Source organism: Schistosoma mansoni (assembly GCF_000237925.1).
Source record: "Schistosoma mansoni, WGS project CABG00000000 data, chromosome W unplaced supercontig 0115, strain Puerto Rico, whole genome shotgun sequence".
NCBI lineage: Eukaryota > Metazoa > Platyhelminthes > Trematoda > Strigeidida > Schistosomatidae > Schistosoma > Schistosoma mansoni.
The window spans coordinates 112,689-128,545 of NW_017386021.1; positions in this window are offsets into that span (position 1 = coordinate 112,689).

Genomic DNA, 15,857 nt, shown 5'->3' on the forward strand with positions numbered 1-15,857 from the left:
GTCATAAAAGTAAAAATGTAAGCTAAACCAAAAGAACTTTTATCATTGTCAATATTTCGAATTTTTCAAACAATCAAATTTCCTATTAATTGACGAGAACAAAACGAATTAAATTAATCAGTAGAGATAGCATTGCCTTGGTAACGTGAATTGTTTATTTTGAAATGGAGATACAAAAAAGTATCCTTTTGAACTGATTGCTATTGATCAGTGAATATTTTGCCAAGTGGATATATATTTATTACAGAGAGAATTATATTTGTTCGTAATATTTTGAGTTAATAAATTTAATCCACTGCTTAGTTGTGTGGGCGTTCTTACATGAAATATGATGTCTGAATTAGATTATTAAAGTTAATTGATTTTCATACATTCGTTGATTATTTACAGAAACAACCGGAATCCCGAATATTGTTCAAATTCTATCGGTCAAACCATAATGCTGGAATGAACGAACGCTCAGGTGGAGACAACCAATTTATTGTTTAATACAAAATATCTTAGTAAAATGTGAAAACCATACATTAAACACTTCATTTGCAAATCTTTCATTAATTGTCTCAATATTCATCGTTCCTTCATTCCTGTTATTATTACAGTTATTATCTGTTTGCATTCGTGTTCTCTTAAATTTGATCTTGGCAAGCTTCTGCTTCCAGACATTCCACTTCTGATTGCTGTTACATACTAATTATGTCGACAGACATAAGTAGCATACACTAAAATTTGATCATTATTTTAAGAGTTCGACATTGTATTATTAACTTTAAGCTCTTCAGGCGAATACATTAAAAATCTTGGATACAAGTTATAGACTAGAGTTTGACATGAAGCGTATATGGTTAATCTGTCTTCAAAACAATTTCCGTCATATTTTATGTATATCTTTATTGGTCGATAACGCTACTAAACAAATTAAGTTGATAACCTAATATCAGAAGAGCGAATACACAACTTGGTGAAATAATTTATTTTATCCACACTCCACCAATAGATTAACTTTGAAGCGGATGAATATTTACAACAATTAGAAGAAGTATGTATAAGAGTTTGAACCATTACTGAGAAATATAGACAAAAGCTCGAAAATGTGTAATTTTTAAAAATCTAAGAACATGTTGCTGAATGCATGTAATGAGGTTACTACAATATGATACTTATAAATAAAGTGTAATTTGTAATTCATAAGGAAACTGATGCTCCATGTGAGTTTCAAATACCCCTCTTTGATAATCTCACATAGACGTCTCATCACTGAACTCTTTCATTCTTCAAATACATATAACATGGAATTGTTCACACATTGATCATTCACCTGTAGTGATCAATCTTAGATCTATTAATATATAGATAGAATCGATCAAATTCTAGCCAACCACCTAATACTGAATTGAATTTTTCAATGGAAAAAGTCGGAAACTAAAATTAAACTGGATATTGATTACCGCAGTGTAGATTCATTAATCTTTTTCTCACACAAAATCTTACATTTTAATATATCAGAAGGGGTTTTTATGGATATTATAGTAATTTTAATAGTTGAGATCATAAGTCAATTGAAACTAAACCACCATGGAAAACCTGGGTCTGTTATGAGATAGTAAGTCACTGAAGACAATAGTGGATGTGCCACTGAATTTCGTGGATTAGTTGAAGTTAGACGCTAACAACGTTGGATGCCGGCTCTAGAGATTGAGCGCTCGCGCGCGATACTGATAGGTCCTGGGTTCGAATCTCGTAAGGCGGGATCGTTGATGCGCACTGCTGAGGATTCTCACAATAGAACGGAACGGCCGGCTTCCAGGTTTTCCATGGTGGTCTAGCTTCAATTGACTCATGATCTCAACTATTAAAATTTCAATATATTGTCAATTTCTCTTGTATAGTTTAATTGTTCCATAGTATCGTTAATACCTTACTATGTCAACTTCGGTTTCTTTTTTTATCTTGTCAATTTCTTGCTTTATTTACGTTATTCTAATATGAATTTTTACTAACTTGATCCGATAGACACGTGGACTAAATTCTATTTTGTTTATAACAGACTAAATAACTATGATATAAGACGTGAAATTAATTTCAATATCTATTTATTTCTCCATTGAAATGTGTTTGATTGTCGTTATTCTAGTTGTTAATTTTTACTGGATACAAATCATGTTCATCTAATGATGTACCATTTTCAACAACAATAAAAAATGATTTAAATCAATAGATGATAACTATTTAATCCATTAAAATTATTTAATCAAATTCAATTACTTATATAATAAATTGACTTTTATTTATAATAATAAATGATTAAAATGTTTTGTAACAAATAAAAAAAACTTACGGCAAACTATTGAAATATGATAATAAATATTGATTATAATAAAAATGAAAAAAAAATTATTATTTATTATAAAACGTTTAACTTTTAACCATACTTTGACTTCTCTAATACAATAATAATAATAATAATAATAATAATGATAATAACATCAATGGGAAGATTCAAACAAACAATACCAAGTGAATTTAAACTTCACCCCATTGCACAAGCAAGTGGACTCAGTGGCCGAGTGGATAATGCAATGGCGTTTGAAGCGAAAGGTACCGGATTCGAGTCGCAGAGTGAACATCAACTCTGAGATGCAGGTACATCCGGTTGACGAGTCCCAAATAGGACGAAATACACGTCCTGGATCCTATTGCTAGCTACTATCCATCTTTGCTTACAATAATAATATTAGTTACTATGATCATCATATTGATTATTTATTGAATGAGACTATGTCCGATCGTTATCAAAACTATTGATTTTTTTTGAATGAATTGGAGGTTGAACATTTGTTTAAGTCATTTCTAGAGATCAGTGTAAGATGAAGTTGGATATTGATCGTTGTGAAACAACTAGAGAATCATTAAAAATTAAAACGTCTGTTTAGTTTAATTGTTAAACTCAACAACAGTATGACCATACAACTCTGTCTAAATACAATTGTAGAAACATCTTTGACTATGAAAGTAAATGAAATAGTTTCACATTCCCACGAATAAGATTAGACATATTCTATTAATAAGTGTCATTCAATAAAAAATTTAGGTTCAATATTTGCAACGGTTATGTTAAGAATGTGGATCGTGGAAGAATTCAACAAATGTCCTAACTTTCCAAGTTTCCTCAATTGAAATCTATCGTTTGAGAAATTTAACTGGGAATGATAGTCTATTGATCCAATCAAATCATTTTTACTTTTCAAATCGATTGTGATTCACAAAAAGATTCAGTCATTAACTCCTTTATAAGAATACTAGTAATTATATATTTAAATAAATAAATATCCGTGACTCGTTTTTATCTTGTTTCACGATCAATATTTCATTATTTATCGATCGGCTTTAATTGATTGTTTGAATTAATCTTCATTTTTTGAAAAGAAAAACAATTAAAATCCATTGGATTAATTAGCATGCTACCTTTACGTAAGTAATTTAAACTTGAAAAAAGTATATGTGGTTTCTAGAAGAATGACGAATGTGTACATACCTGGATGTCTACGTAAAAATATTGAATATATAGTACCGTTTCGACAATGCTCTTAATCAATGGTAATTATACTCATGGGTTGTATTCATCACAGACTGATCTCCTGTGAGGCACTGCTGAAAATAAGGAGGCATAGTACAGCTATTTCGTCCTGAAATGGGATTTCTCAGGGGTCAGTTCACAAGTTACTTGGTTCAAGGTTTTCCAGAAATTCTATAGAGTTGTGAATGACAGAGTTTAAAGATGTTGAGAACGAAATAGTCAACACCAACTTCAGTGCATGATCGTCGAGTCATATCGCGGATCGGTTATAATTGAGATTTTTACAATGGATACCGAAAGAGCGGTCCTAATTCCTAAACATTCAACACAAAACTAGAATGTTCTGGGTCTAATCCTTGGTGGGATCGTGAGTGAGCACCTGTGGCGAGTTCCATACCAAGCGAAACAACTACCATGTGGTCCCTGATTTACAACAATATATAAATTGAAATCAAGCTATCAAAAACACAACCTAAAAATTAAACAGATCTTCGCAAAATCTCTTCAACTAGATTATGGACGTCGTTTTTAGAGTTGTTATAATAAACCATATTTTACTGAGAGTTTCTATTTCTTTTAACTCTTAACTAGTGTCAGGGAATTAGTTACATTAAGGGAAACCATAATCGTTCGTAGTGTATGCAATTTAACTGTTTCTTCAGTGATTTCGACTTCTATCTTTGATCGATCATTTATTTTCCAACAAATAAATCAATTTAACTGAACATTTCTTTAGATAAATAACAGAGTTATTTACTAAGCAATTAATAGGTAGTGGAGACTACTGAAAAAATTACATTATTCCCTGAGATGGCAAGTTGAAAACTATGTTAAAAAATAATCCTTAAACTTGCCTTAGGTAACCATTGAACGAGCACATTATGTTTACATAGCAACATATGATAAAACCTCACTAGGAATTCACCATGCACTTTTATTTAGTCCCAGCTGAGATTATTTGCTATACGAGATTTCCTTTTCTCGAAATCCTCTTTCCTCACGGATTTCGCAGTATTGATATATATAGCTATAAAATTATATCGCAATACCGTTCTTAATATGACAAACAATTCCTATCATAATAAAGTCCTGGTTACCGTACAGGAGTTGCGCTATCGTTGTGAGTGAGAGCTATAACTATTGGGTTTTCGCCAGCAACTGACATTAGCTATAATACAAATCTACCCAGGCTATGAAACGTATTTTGTACTCGACCTACTCCTATTAGTATTGGGCACCGTAAGTATGAAGCGATACATTCAAGCAATCGATGGTCCCACGACTATTGATCACAGAACATGTGATGATGAATATAAAATAACAGTAAAGTCACATACTAAAAATAGCTAGTCATAATACGTATAGATAACCAAGATACTTTTTTACTAGATGCTGAGCCATACATCAATTGGTTGATTATCTGTGAATTAAGAACACGAAATGTCGATGGCTTACGAAGTAACGTGTAGGTCAAACCACATCGAAATCCTGCTTTTGTCACATCGTATCACAAAAGCGTCTACTTAGTTGTTTAACTTACAGAGGATGTAACTAGATCATGGGAACCCACCCCTTACCCCATTTGAATATTTTATACTTTATATTATCACCATTCTGTGTCACAGATCGATTTAAGTTAGAGTTGCGAACTATTTGGATGTCGACTCACTGATCTAATATCAGTTCGTCACGTAGATTACGAAAATCTTCCTACCTTCTACTATATAACAATTGGCCGAATGTGAGAAGAAACGTCTCGATTTCGATATATTTTGTTGTACAATCAATGTAATATTTAAATATGCTTGTACAATTTGACAGTTATACTAATTTTCATGGTTGAAATCATGGGTCAATTGAAGCTAGACCACCATCGAATACCTGGAAGTACTGGACGGCCGTTTCGTCCTATTATGGGACTCCTCAGCAGTGTGCATCCACGATCCCGCACTCGCGAGATTCGAACCCAGGACCTACCAGTCTCTAGCCGGAGCCCTTAACTGATAGACCACTGAGCCGTTATCCAACGGTGTTAATGACTAACTTCAACCAATACTAATGGAAAGGTGATGTCTTTAAATTGGGAAGACAACTTTCAGGATGAACTGATGACGCTTGTTAAGAAATGATCTGAAGACTAAAAACATCACATCGAGCCTTCGATTCTCACTGAAAGAATACTATTTAATAGAAATTCAGTGGTTCAAAGTTCCTCATTCGTTCAATTAGTTGTATAGCGCATCTTTATTCTATTATACATTGGATGATATCAGTTTCAATCTCAACATACCTGAATGCCATCTATGAGTTTCTTACTGAAAAATCAGGAATTCTCGAAGCGAGTCACTCATATAATAATAATTATTATTAAAGAACTTAATATATATAAGTTATACAGTTCAGTCACTTTTCGCCGCAAACTGGTGAGCTAGTGAAAGTTCAGACCAGCTTTCAAATGTAATCATAAAAATTTGAATTATTCCGTTGTTCATATTTCAGTCCATCTTTGTACATCGTGGGTGATTTTCTCAACACAACTCATTTATTATGTCTTAGTATATAGGATTATGGCTAACAGTACGTACGTACGTTCTATTCTATTTGGGAGTCGTCGGTTAAAAGTATCTGCATCCTAGTGTTGATGCTTACACTGAGACTCAAACCTAGTATCTGCCACTTCATCTACCGAGATATGATTCACTAACAGTCTAACTGTGAACACTAAATCCGAAATCCAGGTATATCTAGCTATTGAGTTCAGAATAGGATTAAATGTGTCTTGAATTTTACCGCTAGCCACCCTCCCGATATATTTAATATTTTTGTTGTTCACCAAGTACATGAACGGTTATTTCTAACTGTTATAAACTTGGTTTTTCTTTATTATTATCTACGCTTCAACTACTGGTCATCATTTCTCACTTGTATGTGAATGTGTGTATGTACGTGTCTGTTTCGTCTCCATTGATTTAAAACGGAACAGTTTATGTCAAAGACAATGTGATAACACGTTTTGTTTAATCAATTAATTTATGCTCATACACACACAAATAGTAGGAGACTATTATTTCTAATATCTTCAATTGTTACATTCATACAAATTAAGAGATATGAAATATTCCTAATAGAATGAAATTTTCCGTCTGATTAAGTTAACACAATGTATAAATGTCCTCAGAAACATTTTTCTATAAAGTGAAAGACGAAACATACAGTTGTGATTTATGTATTATTGCCGATAGAGATATTTAGCATGAATAGGTAAACTTTTGAACAATAATTGTTACGTATTTTCATTAAGCTTTTTTAACGGAAGTAAAATAGGCGTGTGTTCGAATTTCACCTTTTTAATAGATTGTCATAATTCACGTGTGATTTATATCCGGGTGGCAGGTTCTCTGATTGAATTGCACGTATTAAATCACTACGTGTAATAAATAGTTTAAGTTAAGAATAAACCAATTGTTATCTGGGAAATAAAATCAGAATATTCTGAGTAAAATTTGTTTGAATTCTTTCTTTGCTTTCTGAATGACCCATTTTCTTAATTACTAAATATGTAAATTACAATACGCCCTCGTGATAATATATGCATAGATTTAAAACTCCTTCAGAGCTCATATCCAAAATATTTGACCTTCTGATAGACATCACCAAATTAAAACATAAAATGATGAGTTTTTTAGTTTAGATACATAAAACAGTGTGGGAATCATGATTTAATGCTATGATTAAAAACAATAAACCATGGTCAAACTTATATTTTCACATTTGTGAACACTTCATTAAGTGAAGTCTTGACGTTAATTGAAATTCCCGTTCTCGATATGGGTTACATGATGTATGTGACTTTCATGTGAACATAGCATGAAAAGTTTAGGAAAAACCCTGAAGAAATTCATGAAATGCTGAGAGGATTATTCTAAGCTAAGAAAGTGAAGAAAACAACTTTTCTTCATTCCGCACACACATTTCAGTGAGGCCGGTGAGAAATACACGGTTAACGGATAGACAGATTAATTGTCGACACCCTATGTTGATGAAAATATCAAACATGTGGATTCACTTGTGCTATACAGCTGTATAAAGCCGCCCATTTCTGGTTAGATGTTGATAAATCGAAATTTAAAAAATTGTCTATGTATACAGTCCAAGCAAAGCACGAGTTAGCTAAACGATCTGACTTCTGAGGAACTTCAACGGTACATTGAACAATGGAAACAGATGAGTGTATTTGCATGAACGGAAAGTATTATAAAGCACTTATAATCCACTGAAATCGTGAACCAATTTAAGTTAGACCACTATTGAAACCTGCAAGCATTAGACGAACATGACATCATAATATAGGACTTCCCAGCTGTGCATATCCACGATACCATATTCTCCACTTGACCCCAGCACCTTCGATTTCGCGCGTGAACGCTTAGTCTCTAGACCTCCAACTAGCACTTCAGCTCCAGGTCCGCAACGGCGTCCGCAGAACAGTAACCTCCCCCCCCTCCTAGTTGGCAGGAACACCAAGCGTATTGAACAAAAATACAATTAGGAACAATTGAATATATTTGAACACAACATTACAGAATATCTTAGTAAACTCTGAGAATCATACAGTAAATTCTTCATTTGCAAAATGTCAATCAATTATCTCGGACTTAATTTTTCCTAACTTTCCACATCAATCATTCTCTGTTCTCGTTCTCTTTACTTCGATCTTCTTAATCTTCTGAGCACCAGGCATTTCACTTCCGATTGATGATACATACTATACTTATATCTGTCGACATCAGTAGCACACACCACATGTTTACATATTGAGTATTTCAACACATTTCATGAGTTATTAATATTCTAAAATAGTGATACTTTTTCATTATTACTGGGAATGTGTTAAGCATTTCTTGAATATTTGATAACAGATACACATAAGTGATTTAAGTAGTAATGAACAAATTAATACTGTTGTAAATTTTGTCAAGGGTCTTAGTAAACAATAAAAATATTTGTACTATTACCAAATTTTCAGAGGTTAAGGTTATCAAGAGTCTGAAATCTGATTTATGCATAAAGAAATCTACTCAAATAGTTATTCATGATCAGTTAAAAGTTATTTGTGAGTATTCAAATACCTGATCATTTATATAATTTTGAGTATTATTATTATGATCAGAACAAAATAACTGAAATCCCAATATATATTACTTTAAGTTAACCATGTATACACTATTATCACAAAATGCTAGATAGAATCATATATCAACCTGTCAATCGAATTCTAGTTGACCTGATATAAAAACTTCTAAATACACTTTGAAAGCCAATGTGAATAAATTATTGACAATTTAAACATATTTTCAACTGAATTCATTCTGGCAGTTGTATATTCTAATTTTTACAAGAGTGGATAAGTTGTAGTGTTTATCTTCTAATTGTTATTTTCACAGATAAGTGTGAAGATAGAGTGGGATTTATCATTCCTATGTTGTTGTCGTAGTATCGCTGGAAATTGATTTATATACAAAGAATGTTAGAGAATATTAAGAGGATTCACGCAAACTTATTCAGCGATCGGCAAGGAGCTTGAAACATTCTATTAATCATCCCTTAATACAAACAATAATCAGTTTCAAAGATTTATATACGGTCATCAAAATAACTGAAAGAATTATGGATACGGACACAGAAACTATATGATTATTGGTAACATCTGATCTCGTCTTGGGTCATCGGGAACAGTTACTAAGATACGTTAGTTATACAATAATTTTAAGCAAACAAAACTGATTGAAAGACACAAAATTATTACCTCAATGAATGTCATAAAATATTCCTCATACCAACAAATGAAAACATGAATATGTGATACTAATATGTTAGGCCATTGCAAAGATCAGTTCAGTTTCATTTTAGTTCTTCATCACAAATATCTCATCAGCTGTATGACAATAAACTTTACAGTGGACACTCTTAAATAAAACCTTAATATGTAGAATAGATACAAGTGGTCGACTAGCAGTGAAATCCAGGACGCATGTTTCATTTTATTAATAACCTATAAACTGAATAAACCTGTATCCCAGAGTTGATGTTCACTCCACTATTCGAAACCACTACCTTTCACTTCATACACATTACCTTGATAGTAGTCGTACTTACTAGTGGTGGCAGTTGCAAAAAGTTTTGAGTTCCAGTATGAATTCCATCAAGTTGAAAATGAATTATGATTATCATTGATGACATATTAGATCAAAAGTTGTCCTATGTAGTGAACTCAGAAATATTAGTCATTATATTTTAAGTCAGTGGTTTATAATTTTAATGCTCATGGAGTAACATGAAGTTACAGTAATTTTTCGCCAGATTAAGCACACAGGCTATTTCCAGACAGTGTTTAAAATATTTATAAAACCAACTATATTAATTTGGACATTCACATGATTACAATAATTCGTTCTCTAGAGAATTGTGTTAAAAATTTGATTAGCATATCGAAATCAATCAGACAGCAAATTTGTAATGACTGAACTAACAATCTCTTTCATACTTCAATCAAGATACAGTATAGTAATCAGGTCAATTTAATATAAAGATATGATTGTGAAAATATTTGACATAAAATGATGAGTGATAATCACACAAATAGAACTGATCATATTTGCAACTTGATCAATATAATTGGAAGACCTAGACAAAAATAACATCAGTTAATATCTAATCCCAAAACGTCTCTAAATACCTCAGGCCTACAGGAGGTCAGTCGAAACAATAATCGTCATTTGCTCAACAATAATTTTAAATTATGAAATTATCTCAACCTAATATTGTTAATAAAACATACTGATTTGTATGATCATATTCATATGAATTAAATAGTTGATCTCTGATTCATTGAAATCCACAAAGTAACAATATAATTCATATATTTCTGTTACACTGGATCAATTAAAAGTCTCCTAATGACAAGTGGACGTTATGGGGTAAGAAATGATTTTATTTTCTGAGTATATATATATATGTATGTATTCGGTTTAGCCTAACAAACTTCTTTGCTTATAATGCTTGTGACTTAAGGCAACATCGAGTCAATCCGTACAGGATACACATATGCCAATAAGTGACTGATCAACTGCAGTCCTTAACATTAGTGAGAAGATTCAAACAAACAATAAAAAATGAATTCTTTCTTTAATCTTATTCTTCTCACTCAGTAACCGCAGGAAGATTTACATGCGCGACGTCTGGGTATCAGTAATAGACATGGACACCGAGTGTCAAAACAATTTCATCTAGGAAAAATGCTAGTAATAGTTCATTAAATCCATTAATTAAACAAAACTATTGACAAATAGACAATTTAACGATAAAGCAGTTTTTCAGCATCTTTAAAAACAAAAATAAGAAATGGATGAACCTACTTCCACCATGTAATTGAGTTGGAAAGTAATATAATTATGTTGGGTTGTTGTATAATGAATGATTTAAGTATTATCAAGTTTGTTTGTTCGCCCTCAGCGTCTACTGATAATTGACGGAAATACTATTAAAGAAAAATCGAAAAAACCAATATAGGTCTAGAACCTTTTTGGTGACAAAACATGGACCATTGTAATTATTCACTAGAATACTCAATATGGGGACATTTAATTGCGATCTTTAAGTTGAGACGGGATTCTTAATTAATACAGGTCACCTGATGCTCCATTTTTAATAATCGGCTATTCAGAAGAAATAGGACAACTTATGTTGAAGTTTTCGGTAGTACCATGTATTCGTTTATAGTATAGTGTTTTTGCTTGTATTGAAATTTTAACCGTACATTTGATCAATGAACGAGTATACAGGCAACTTATTCTACAGATTATCGGGAAATCGGCATATCTTAGGTGTGCATATGATTAAAAGCAATAAACGAATCATTTTTAAAACTAAAAGTACAATAATCAAAGGTGGATAGTGGCTAGCAGTAGAATCCAGGACGCGCGTTTCGTCTTATTTGGGACTTGTCACCTGGATGTACCGGCATCTCAGAGTTGATGTTCATTCTGGGACTCGAACCCGGTACCTATCGCTTCAAACGCCATCGCGTTATTCACTAAGCTATCCATCTGTTTATAGTGCTTGTGAATTAGGGCTATATTGAGGCAATACGCACAGAATGTACATATGCCAAATAGAGACTGATCAGTTGCAGTCCTAAACATCAATGGGAAGATTCAAACAAACAATACTAAGCGAATTTAAAAGTACAATAATTCCTATAATTTTACTAAAATACTAATCAATTAGTAGACACTCACATCTGAAATACAGTTTCATTAATGTAAACATTAAAAAACTAAGGTTGAAAGTAAATTGATAATAACAGACCAAAAATAATAATTCCGTTCAAATTTTCATAAGTAAAAAATGCATTCATCTCGACGAATTAACATTTCCCGATTGTATCCAACTTACAATCTACTTACTGTGAGACATTAAATAGGAAAAATATATTTGTAAAATCTCAGCGAATGAATTTGAAGTAAATCCAACGTTTCGTTTGGCAATCTGGTCCAAGTTTTTTTCAAGGAAATATAATCAAACATCAAAATTATCGAATATAAACAGGTACATAGTTCTCCGGTTCATTGTATACTAAATAGGTCATCCAATCAACGTTAAAAATGTTTCAACTAGGTATATGTATTAATCCGTAAGAGACGTGATTTGGAACGAAAAGTGCTTAAGATAACATATTGTATATATACGTAAATGGTGAGATGGGAACTCTTTTTCCATTTTATCTGTCTCGTATTTTCCCAGTGACAACAATTACATTCAATGATTCTAATCAGTCGACTTATCTAAATTTGTTAAACAATTAACTGGGACATTAAAGTAACAAATATTCAGTTTCAAATACATTCTTGCTCTTTGAATTCATTCCTTTATTTTGTTTATTTATCTTTTTTTGTGCATGCTGTGACATATATGATATCATATATTAAAAATTGTATGTTTTCTTAAAAATTCACCAACAAGAGACAATATATGGTGAATGAAATTTCTCATCTCACCACTTACGTATATATACAATATGTTATCTTAACACATCATTTCACATCACAAGTCTTACACACTTTGTTTTTCATTTACCTACAACTAAAATAATAAAATAAATAAAACATTTTAAACTATACTAAATAAAGCTCATTATTATCATCCTTTAAATACTTTACTTTCTGAACGAATTTCTTCATTGTGAATGTATATGTAATATCAATCAATTATCTATACTATACGATACAATATTGAACAGATCTTTTTTTTAAAAAATAGGTCGGGGATTTGACTCCTTTTTTTGAAAAATCAATTTCTTTGGAGTAAAGTCGCCTTACATCAAGTGGACGAAACGTAAGAAATTACAATCTTTTCTACTAAATGGGATACAACGAAAAAATATATTATTAACTCTCAACCCAATGCTAAATCTATTTGAAATTATCAAGATTAAAAAAACAGTTGGAAGAACAATTGAATAAACAAGCACTGAGAATCTATGTTGTCATCGTCCAGTTTATACTTGTTAAACATGGCATTAAATCTAAAAAATAATGCAGATCTCTTATGATATTGATGGTAATGTTGAGTCGAATTCGCGATGAATTTCATCATTCACGTTTCCCGTGACTCGATGTAACATATAACATTCTCTGTGTAACATTTTAGTCAGTATGATACTGGGTTTGCATTTCCCAATGTAACATTATTTCAGATCAGTTTGTTTCATAGCAATTTCGTTCAGCATGACAAATGTGAACTTACCCTCAGCGTGACAGACTCCTTGTAATATTCTTTTCATTTAAACTATACTCATTAACTAATTGTCAAGTGTGTATAAAATGAGTATTTAATTAAGCACACTTGGTTGAATGACGTTTTTGGACTAGTTTGAAGTGTTTTTAGAAAGTCAAAAAATGTACATTTGTACCAGTTTTTGTGTATTGATTTTGCGTAATGTGAACTGTAGTGATTCCCGTTTCTGAGTATATGCAATAGGACTATGGATACAACAAAGCTGACACTAAGAATAAAGAAGCAACGCACAACTTAACAGTTTGTAAATTATGCACTTTAACTCGTTTAGAACAGTTCATACATAATAAGGATAGGTCAGTGTACAGGTCAACAAGTGTAATATAAAAAGACAGTTATTGTCATCACTATTATTACTAATGAATCTTTATTTCTTTCATCATAGATAAATTATAGACAATGGCAGATATGAGTTAAACGGAGCTATGTAAATAAAGAGAAGAGAATGGGAGAATAAAATAATCAAACGTTTAATAATAATAATAATAGTAATGATTACTACCATTATTATGATGAAATGACCGATTGAGATATATGACAGACAAAAGTTCAATAGTCTTGTTCTTTTCACATAACCTACAAGTACATAAAATGCAGGCAAACGTACAGGCACACGCATAAATATATGACAAAACATCAGTGAATTGAACGAACAACAGTAAAACTGTGCAAAAAAAGTAACAAGAGATTTATGTACTGGGTACCGTGGATATGACATATGAAAACAAGAAATCTTCGCCTGTTTATAAAGAAGCATTATGGCACTCATCGGCGTGTACCGGGAAATAAAGGATAGATGAGGAAGACAGAAGGTTGTTTTAGTATTGGGGAAGGGGAGGATACACGAAGTACAGCTTAAAAAATCGCAGGATCACTTGCTATACCAGCAAATAACCAGAAGCAATAACAGGGAGAAAACGAATCATGAAAGTAATATATATATATATATATATATAATATGATTGATTGGTATTACATAATCAACATTCGATTTTGATTTACTACTACTGCTTTGACCTTATGCTTTTTATGACACCGTTAGTCAACGACACTAAATACTCGGTGGTACTGTATTTCTGTTTAAAGAGCTCTTGATTGAGTTCATTTAGCGTCGTTGACTAACAGTGTCACAAAAAGCATAAGGTCAAAGCAGTAGTAGTAAATCCAAATCGAATGTTGATTATGTAATAACAATCAATCAACTAATCAGTCATAAAATTGTACAATTTATAACCAGAATTAACAACTAGAATGGAGATGAAAAAAGACTTGAAGAGGTATTTTATTATTATTATCATTATCATCATCATAACTAAGTAATAACAAATAAATTGAATTAATACACACAGGGGTGTGCACAGTCTTCAACTCTCAATGTATATGTTAAATAGGGAACTGGGACACAAAAACTGTGCAAATGAGTTTTGGAAGAAATTTTCATGTTTATGTATATATGCAGTGATAGACGGAGGGTGTGAGAGAGAAATTACAGAGCAAAAGCTACTTGATGGAATCAATGTTTGTTATTTAATCAATTGGAAAGCTCAGAATAATACACAGTAAGATGAATCAATTTAGTTAGGTGGAAGCATGTAAGCGTTTGAATTAAAATTTTTCACCAACTTGTGTATTTCTAATCGCAATAAAATTCAGTGAGTTGATGTATCAACTGTGAAAAGAAAGACAAAGGAAATAGTAAATGTAAAAATAAACATAGATTTATGAATAAACTACTAATCAATGAATAGAACAGTAAAAATAATTATAGAATATTCAGCGATAACTCAGTAACTTAGTCACAAAGCTACAACGTAGGACCAGACACATATATGCATCGGTCCAAGTTGCCACACCTCATTAGCACAACAAGATGAACACTAAATTTATAATAGTTACTTCGATGTTAGTAATATATAAAAGAAAGATTGCGTATAAGAATATAATACAGGAAAAAAGAGTTAGTTCGAGAAATAAAGGTATAAGGTAATTTTAATTTCATAGTTTAAGAGCAGACAAAGAGCGTATACACCTACGCCATTGTGATCGATTCTCAGTCATGTCACCCAGTCTCCAACCATTGGTTACGATAGTCGCGCGGACCCCAACCAAGTAGTCTGCATCTACCAACATGGCTCAGACTAGAAGTTAGTGACTTCAAACACTGATGCTACGTTTTGGTTTGGCCACCCCTAACTTTATTCCAACCATTCCAAATACAAATTAGCTTTACGCGTCGTGGTAATCTGTGTTCAGGCATACGTAACGTGGCCTAACCATCTTAGCCGATGAACATTTACAACCTCATCAACTGATTTACCATCATTCCCTAATACCCTGCGTCTAACCTCACTATTACTTGACCGGTGATCCCAGCAGATGCAAGCATTATTTATAAGACATCTGTGGTCAAATACTAGTAAACTACGAG